Source organism: Hyla sarda, chromosome 6 (assembly GCF_029499605.1).
Source record: "Hyla sarda isolate aHylSar1 chromosome 6, aHylSar1.hap1, whole genome shotgun sequence".
Classification (NCBI taxonomy): Eukaryota; Metazoa; Chordata; class Amphibia; order Anura; family Hylidae; genus Hyla; species Hyla sarda.
Window position 1 is genome coordinate 207,067,102 of NC_079194.1, and position 9,915 is coordinate 207,077,016.

The 9,915-nt window shown below is 43.3% G+C and overlaps 1 long non-coding RNA gene across 1 annotated transcript; it reads right to left on the minus strand.

Annotated features, from left to right (window-relative positions):
• Nucleotides 1-277: 277 nt before the first annotated feature.
• On the minus strand, nt 278-9,415 carry LOC130276658 (uncharacterized). The gene is made up of 3 exons (XR_008845207.1): nt 9,266-9,415; nt 6,454-6,538; nt 278-409 (listed from the first exon to the last, which is right to left on the minus strand). It is a non-coding gene; the product is annotated as an uncharacterized LOC130276658 (long non-coding RNA).
• Nucleotides 9,416-9,915: the final 500 nt, after the last annotated feature.

Here is a 9,915-nt window from a genome sequence, read left to right on the forward strand (position 1 = left end):
TGATTCCAAATGTAATTCTCATTCACAAGACCTGAAAAGAATCAATCAAGATAACAAAATATAGGAAAATGTATTTAACATCATGCATTCCCAGGCCTGTTCCATAGTTTCCTCCATTTACTCACCCAGGAATCCCGTAAATAGTAGATCTTCATTCAGGCCAGCAGGTGACACCGTCCCTAGTTCAAAAATCCATTTGAATTTGATTTGTAACAGTCTATTGTTGTTTGTGATTTTTTCTAGACCAATGACTTGTAATCCATTTGATCATCCCTGATGGTATTCTAGGAAATGTCCTGCAACTGAAGTTAGTGTCTTCTCTTGATCTTTGTCACGCCTTGCTAGTGCAATTGTCGACAGGTGTTTTTGTATTCTCTTGTGTAATTGCTGTCCTGTTTGTCCCACCTTTCTGCATGGGCAAATAGTCACATAAATCCCTTGTGTGGTTTTACAGTTTACATATTTCTTCAGTCTAAATTGTCTCCCATTATTAGGATTAGTGAAGCTTCGTGTTGGGGTCATGAATTGGCATACCGTTCAATTACCACATGGATATGATCCATAATGGCTCCTTCCTGTTCCAATATGTCTGGTAGGTCTTTGGAATTGGCTCCTGGTCAACATATCTCTCAAATTCGGAGTTCTACGTGATACTAACTAGTGTTGGGCCCAAATATTCGCAATGCAAATATTTATTGCGAATATCGCATATTTGCAAATTCGCGAATATAGCACTATTTATTTGCAATTAAGAATATTTACAATTTTTTTTTCACAGTACACATCCCAGTAATCATCCCTCCCTGCTTCCAGCTTGTGGTGTAAACAAGGCTCCAATACTAGTTACTGTGTCAGAACGGCGGGCACCCGAAAATTTGCATATGCAATTTTTCGTGCATATTGATCCCTCCCTTCTTTTAGCTCTTTTATCACGCAATATTGCGCATGCAAATTTTATGGTGAATGCGCATGCGCATGCAAATTTTATGGCGCATAGTAAAAAAAGGCAGCGAATATTGCAAATATGAGAATTTTGCGAACATATGACGAATATTCGTCCATATATTCACTAAATATCACTAATTTGAATATGGCCTATGCCGCTCAACACTAATACTAATGCTGGTTTCTGAGATAATTCCAAGCACATGTTAATCAGACAGTAATATATTCCAATTATGTTCAAAAATGTCCCGAATATCACTCCATTGGTTATTACATGTAGAAACAAACCTTAAAGTTTCATCGGGTGGCTTTTCCTGTACAGGTTCAAACAGAGCTCTCCTATCAGATATTCTGGCCCTTTGAAATACTTGTGTAATCGTTCTCCTTGGATAACCACGTTACTTTAACCTTTGCGTAAGATCTTTACATTGATCCTTGATTCTTGTTACAGTTCCTTCTTACCCCAAGGAACTGCCCAGTGGGCATTCCATTGAGAGTATGATGAGGATGAAACAAAGAGAAGTGTAAAAGGCTGTTTGTAGCTGTAGATTTCCGAAATAATTTAGTTTCCAATTAACCGTCAGCCACATATAGCTGGGGATCGAGGAAATCAACTGAAACTGGAGAAATGTTGTGTGTTAAAAAAATATTCAAATTATTTTGGTTCAAAGAGGAAATTCAACTTTGGCCCACATATAATTGTATTAATGTTTCGCTGTAGATTTTGTGGTAAAATGAGTGATGTTATCGCAAAGTACAATTGGTCATATGGCCTTGAAGGTTAAAAGTTAGAGCTATGGCTATTTAAAGGGGTATTCCACTGGAAAAACATTTTGTTTTTAAATCAATTGGTGCCAGAAAGTTAAACAGATTTGTAAATTACTTCTATAAAAAAATCTTAATCCTTCCAATACTTATCAGATGCTGTTATGATCCACAGGAAGTTATTTTCTTTTTTAGTTTCCTTTCTGTCTGACCACAGTGCTCTCTGCTGACACCTCTGTTGATTTTAGGAACTGTCCAAAGCAGGAGAGGTTTTCTATGGGGATTTGCTCCTACTCTGGACAGTTCCTAAAATCAACAGAGGTGTCAGAAGAGAGCACTGTGGTCAGGCAGAAAGGAAATTAAAAAAGAAAAGAACTTCCTGTGGATCATGACAGCAGCTGATAAGTACTGGAAGGATTAAGATTTTTTAATAGAAGTAATTTACAATTCTATTTAACTTTCTGGAACCAGTTGATTTAAAAAAAATGTTTTCCACTGGAGTACCCCTTTAAAGTCCAGAAGGCAAAAATTAAAATGTGCTGCGTTCTAGAGGGGTTAAGAGGCCTCTTAACAAATTTGTCACATCTTTTTCCTTACTTGTGTGGCTGATTTAAAAATGTACTTCAGCCATGAGCTGGAATAATTTTTAAAGTTAAAGTTTTAAATAGATATTTCCAATTTCTGGTTGTTAATTGGATGCCACAAGACCATTTTGGGGTACATATTACTTATTAAAAAAATGTTAATTTTATAAGCATACATGTTTATTCTTAGTAATTTATCTTCGTAGAGAAAAAGTGTCTCTCACACCTCTTATTAAAAGGGTACTCCGATGGAAAACACTTTTTTTATTTAAAATCAACTGGTGTCAGAAAGTTAAATAGATTTGTAAATCACTTATATTTAAAAATCATAATCTTTCCAGTACTTCTCAGCTGCTGTATACTAGAGAGGAAGTTATTTTCTGTCTGACCACAGTGCTCTCTGTTGACACCTCTGCCCATGTCAGGAACTGTCCAGAGCAGGAGAGGTTTGCTATGGGGATTTGCTCCTGCTCTGGACAGTCCCTGACATGAACAGAGGTGTCAGCAGAGAGCACTGTGGTCAGACAGAAAAGAAATTCAAATAGAAAAGAACTTCCTCTGGAGCATACAGCATCTGAAAAGTACTGGAAGGATTAAGATTTTTAAATAGAAGGGATTTGCAAATCTATTTAACTTTCTGACACCAGTTGATTTTGGAAAAAAAAAAATGTTTTCCACCGGAGTACCCTTTAACTCCTTGGGGACGGAAGGCATTTCTATACGCTCTCAGTCCACTCCCTGTCTATAATTTGGGGCCACGGGCCGGGACCCATGGCTAATAGCGCGCAACATTGATCTGCCATTGCTACTGAGGATCCGGGACACTCGTTCCAGATCCCCAGCAGACAGCGCTGCCTTCTCAGGTATGTGCGATAAACGCACATACAGGAGAAGGCGTCCCCTCTGTCTGAACTGCATTTGCAGCTTACACAGAGGAGACGTGACCTCCGCCTCCACTCAGCACGCAGTACAGGCACTGATAACGTCACTCATCGGCGCCTGTACTGTGGAGGGGAGAAGACATGGACCCCTGCTGCTGACGAGATAGCTGCGTGTGACATCAGGTGAGCACATGTATGTATATATATATATATATATATATATATATATATATATTTTTTTTTTTTTTAACTCTGCCTATACCTATGGGGAAGGGGGAGGGGTAACTCTGCCTATACATATGAGGAAGAGGGTGGGTTACTCTGCCTATACCTATGGGGAAGAGGGGCGGTGGGTAACTCTGCCTATACTTATGGGGAAAGGGAGAGGGAAGGGAAGGGGGGTAACTCTACCTATGCCTATGGGGAAATGGGAGGAACGGGAGGGGGGGTAACTCTGCCTATACCTATGGGGAAAGGGGAGGAAAGGGAGGGGGGTAACTCTGCCTATACCTATGGGGAAAGGGGGGGTAACTCTGATTACACCTATGGGGAAAGGGGGGTAACTCCTCTGGGGAAGAGGGGCGGTGGGTAACTCTGCCTATACTTATGGGGAAATGGGAGGAACGGGAGGGGGGGTAACTCTGTCTATACCTATGGGGAAAGGGGGGGTAACTCTGCCTATACCTATGGGGAAAGGGGAGGAAAGGGAGGGGGGTAACTCTGCCTATACCAATGGGGAGGAGGGGGCATAACTCTGCCTATACCTATGGGGAACGGGGGGAGGTAACTCTGAATATACCTATGGGGAAAAGGGGGTCTAACTCTGCCTATACCTATGGGCAATGGGGAGGTTACTCCTCTGCCTATACCAATGTAGAAGAGGGGGGGTAACTCTGCCCATACCTATGGGGAACGGGGGGTGTAACTCTGCCCATACCTATAGAGAACGGGGTGGGGGGCTCTGCTGCCTATACCTAAGGAGAAAGGGGGATTAACTCTGTTCCTATACCTATTGGGAAGGGGGATAACTCTGCTGCCTATATCTAAGGGGAAGGGGGGTAAGTCTGCTGCCTATACCTATGGGGAAGGGAGGGGGGCTAACACTGCTGCCTATACCTTTGGAGAAGGGGGGTCAACTCTGCTGACTATAACTACAGGGAAGAGGAGGGGTTAACTCTGCTGTCTATACCTACAGGGAAGGGGGCGTTAACTCTGCTGCCTATACCTACAGAGAAAGGGGAGTTAACTCTGTTGTCTTTACCTGCAGGGAAGGGGAGGTCAACTCTGCTGCCTATACCTGCGGGGAAGGAGGGCTACTTAACTTTATACCTGGATGCCTAACTACTTACCTACATACCAGGCTATCTATCTACCTACATAGCCAGCTACCTAACTATGTACATACCTGGTCATCATACATGGCTGCCTAACTACCTAGCTAGCCCTCTACCTACCTGGCTTGTCACCTACATACATATCTGGCTTCCTGATCTACCTACCTAGTTACCTATTTACCTGGCTATCTACCTACCTGCTCTTTTACTGTGCAGGACACCAAGGAGGGCATTATGCAGTTTTTTGGGCCTATACATGGAAAGATTGTGTAGAGGAGGGGAGGGCACTGGAAAAATGCAGAGTCTGACATGTTTGCCCTGCAGATGTTAAGAGATCCACATGGTGGTCTTATCCGGACGGAGAAGAAAAGGAAAGAGGACACCGCTGATCAGAAAGGACGTAATTGTGAGTCCCAAAATGTAACTGTAATCACTTATATGGTATACAGATCCTGTGTATAGCTGGTATCTACTGCCATATGATCCTGTATATAATCACTTATATTGTATACAGATCTCTGTACAGCTGATATCTACCGCCATATGGTCCTATATATAATCACTTATATTGTATACAGATCCTTTATTGTATACTGGTCTGTGTATAGTGGTTTTATTCAGTACAGTATGACGGTATTATCCAGTTATTGTGTGGTGGTATATATTTACTCCTTGTATACCAGTATTATTGGTCAGGGAAATATCTAAGTTTCTTAGATATATAAAAATGTTAGTTTATTTTGTGTGGGATTTGGGTGGAATAGGGGCGTGGAAGAAGATTGACGAGCTGCAGAGCCTAGCAAGGGCCATTGCCTTTTTTTGGTCCGGGGACCCCAAGAATTGTCAGTCCATCCCTGCAAATATTGCCCAAATATAAAACAAATAGCTAAAAGGTTTGTTCCTCTTAAAATTATTGATATGGAAATGAGATAAAGCAAATTCCTTCTTGTCTACAAGAGTATATTTACATAGGAAAATATAATGTCAACTATCTATCCCAGGAAGGAGTATGGGCTAACCAAGTGGCCTAACAAGTAATTCTAGGGCCTCTAGGTAATCTAGAAGTAGTAAGGCTACAATTGTTATGATTTCTGCACCCCTTTCATCTGTTTAACACTTTGCTACTTAAAAGGGTACTCCGCCACAAACATCTTATCCACTATCCAAAGGATAGGGCATAAGATGTTAAATTGCGGGGGTCCCGCCGCTGGGGACCCCCGCGATCTCCCTGCCAGCAGCAGCAACATCAGGAACGCAGAATGCCACGCTCCCTCCATTCATGTCAATGGGAGGAGGCTAGACGGCTATTACGAAGCAGTCACCCCTCCTCCCATAGAAGTCAATGGAGGAGGCGTGGCAGCTGCATCGCCAGTCATCGGGCACGGAGTGGAGTTCGCTACGTGTGCCAAATGACAGGGTGCCGCACCGGAGAATTTTTTTTTTTTGCTTATACAGTGCAGCATAAGTCAATTATTTAGAGTGTAATGTAAACAATTATAAAGAGATTTTTGTATATGCTTTCTGCTGACCTGATTTCACTGATGTGGCAGGCATGGGTTTTTAGCCATTTCTGATTGCAAATTCACCACTGAACTGATCTAGTATGGTAAAAAAGCAATGTCTGACATATCTGTCATACACATACACCAGTTCAACACAAATGAAAAGAATCTTACAGCTTGTTGCAGGTGGAATCTTCACATTGCGCTAAGTGGTACCCTGCTTTACATAACTCTTGGGCAAAACATATTCCATGTAGAAATAAAATAGCGGCACTCATTTATTGACAAGGGGGAGACGGACAACAGTATGGGTGCACAGATGAATGGAGGCAACCACCATTTCACAAGTCTTAGTATATAAGTTTGTTGGCACTTCCGTTGGGGGCGGTGCATGTGGTGGATCAAATCCACATACAGTGTAAAAAAAAGTCCCAGCACTCACCAGGTTTATTCAGCAACAAGGAGCTTTATTGCATATTCATCAAATCAAACACAACGTGTTTTGCCTTCCTCTGCTGTCTGATCAGCTAAATGAAACACAATTTTATGTAAATGCAGGAGACTTCACATTATGCAAACTCTTCTTTACTACTAATTCACAGCAGTATATAAACAGTTAATAACAGATATAAAGAAAACAGTTTAACATTATGCAAAGTAAGTATATGCATTATCCAATCAACAGCCAACACGGTTAATATTAGGCCAGTACAGGTGAGAGACTTCCTCTTCTTTGCTCCTCAGCTTGAAGATAAGTAATCTCATTGGGGGACATTTATCAAGGGGTTTAGTCAGGTTTTCTTTACTATAATTGTCGCAAAATTGTCGCGACTACGTGTGTTTTTGTGCAACAATTTGCATGAAGAACAAGAAAAGCAAGAAAATTCAAACTTGCTTACATAGTTAATTTTTCAAAATGGATTTGCTTTAGTCAGGTATTTATTAACTGCCGCAGTTGCAGCTGCGCAATAAAAAGTCGCAACCGCCTTAAAAATTGACTAAATTTACTCCAGCTCCAACATGGAGCAGGAAAAGCTACTGCCGCCCGGGCTCCGACATACTTTCTCCCCGCTACCCTCATTTCGCTACAGGGACACTGCAGTGATTTACATCCCCCCCTCTCACCTGCCAGCGCCACACAACTCCCATCTGTCTGCTAAATGTTGCAAGACTACAAGGCCCAGCATGTCCTTACAGTGAGGACATGCTGGGAGTTGTAGTCTTGTAGCAGCGGGAGCTGAGCGGCGCGGGCGGGAGACAAGGGGGGGATGTATATCAGTGTCCCCATCATTATTAGGTGAGGGTAGCGGAGAGGCCGTATGAGGACCCCGGGTGACTACACTGTGATGTCAGCGCGGGCTCCTTATAACATATCCCCCCAGCCCCCCGGCCTTCACCTGCACTGTGCCCGGCCTCCGCTCCCACGTCTTCGGTTGCACCGGCCTGAGTCCCTCCGTCAGTGACGTCACTCGCAGGGCGCCCGGAGAGAAGGAGCACTGCGCAGGATGGGTGAGTGTGTGTCTGTCTCTCTGTCTATCTCTATCTCTGTCTGTGTGTGACTGTCTGTGTGTGACTGTGTGTGACTGTCTGTGTGTGTTTGTGTGTGTGTGACTGTGTGTGACTCTCTGTGTGTGTGCCCGGGCTCCCTTTGCAGGACTACAACTCCCAGCATGCCCTTACTGTAAGGACATGCTCGGAGTTGTAGTTGTGCAGTGCAGGCGAATGACAAGCTTGTCCCCTGCCCCCAGCTGCAGGACTACAACTCCCAGCATGTCCTTACTGTAAGGGCATGCTGGGAGTTGTTGTCCTGCAGCTGGGGGCAGGGGACAAGCTTGTCACTTGCCCACACATCTCCTGCACCACACAACTACAACTCCCAGCATGTCCTTACTGTAAGGGCATGCTGGGAGTTGTAGTCCTGCAGCTGGGGGCCGGGGACAAGCTTGTCACTTGCCCACACATCTCCTGCACCACACAACTCCCAGCATGTCCTTACTGTAAGGACTGATTGACAATCAATTTCACATGGTGTTGTGCAAATGGAACAGACAACAGGTAGAAATTATAGGCAATTAGCAAGACAACCCCAATAAAGTAGTGGTTCTGCAGGTGGTGACCACAGACCACTTCTCAGTTCCTATGCTTCCTGGCTGATGTTTTGGTCACTTTTGAAAACTGGCGGTGCTTTCACTCTAGTGGCAGCATGAGACGGAGTCGACAACCCACACAAGTGGCTCAGGTAGTGCAGTTCATCCAGGATGGCACATCAATGAAAGCTGTGGCAAGAAGGTTTGCTGTGTCTGTCAGCGTAGTGTCCAGAGCATGAAGGCACTACCAGGAGAAAGGCCAGTACATCAGGAGATGTGCACAAGGCCGTAGGAAGGTAACAACCCAGCAGCAGGACTTTGTGCAAGGAAGAGCACTGCCAGAGCCCTGCAAAATGACCTCCAGCAGGCCACAAATGTGCATGTGTCCACTCAAACGGTCAGAAACAGACTCCTTGAGGGTGGTATGAGGGCCCAATGTCCACAGGTGGAGGTTGTGCTTACAGCACAACACCGTGCAGGACATTTGGCATTTGCTAGAGAACACCGAGATTGGCAAATTCATCACTGGCGCCCTGTGCTCTTCACAAATGAAATCAGTTTCACACTAAGCGCATGTAACTTGACAGAGTCTGGAGATGCTGTGGAAAACATTCTGCTGCCTACAATATCCTCCAGCATGACCGGTTTGCGGTGAGTCAGTAATAGTGTGGGGTGGCATTTCTTTGGGGGGCCTTCCATGTTCTTGCCAGAGGTAGCCTGACTGCCATTAGGTACCGAAATGAAATCCTCAGACCCCTTGTGAGACCATATGCTGGTGCGGTTGGCCCTGGGTTCTTCCTAATGCTGGACAATGCTAGACCTCATGTGGCTGGAGTGTGTCAGCAGTTCCTGCAAGAGGAAGGCATTGATGCTATGGACTGGCCCGCCCATTCCCCAGACCTAAATCCGATTGAGCACATCTGGGACATCATGTCTCGCTCCATCCCCCAAAGCCACGTTGCACCACAGACTGTCCAGGAGTTGGAGGTCATACGAGCACGTGGAGGCCATACACACTACTCATTTTTACATTACATCAAAGTTGGATCAGCTTGTAGTGTGGTTTTCCAGATTGATTTTGAGTGTGACTCCATATCCAGACCTCCATGAGTTGATAAATTGGATTTGATTATCCCTTATATGTTTTCACTGTTATTATCATCCTACCTTCCTCGCTGTATCCATTTCCCTGCTGCGTCACTTCTTTACTTCACCCCGTTCATCTCCGCTAGTCTCGACAGTTGCCATCTCTCGCACAGTGGATGATCAGCCTGTGGCTCACTTTCGGCTCCCCTCACTCCTGACGCGGCTTTCTTGTTAAATGCATCGCTCATCCACTGCTCGTCACTGATACCCTGTCAGAAGAAGATTTCTCACTTATTTCTTATATTATGGTGCTGTATTACGTATTCCTTACCTACTATCACATTATTATTCAATATGAATCTATTTTACCAATTATTAATATTCACACTTATTATGATCATTATCTTTTTTCTTACAGGTGGCTTTTCCTATTCCCTCTTACCTTATTATTTATTCCAATCATTTATATCTATATTTTTTCCATTCTCTTAATAAAATATATTTTTTTCCCTCACAGTATTTTTATTTTGAGTTCTATATATTATATATATATATATATATATATATATTTTTTTTTTATATATATAATTTTTTGCCTTTTTTCCTCAGACTTTTGTTGAGCCAATGAATATAAAGATATATATTTTTCTCTTTATTTTTTGTTTGTAGGGATTTTTTTTTTATCTAAGAGGCTTTATATCACAATAAATTGATTTAATATATTTATCACA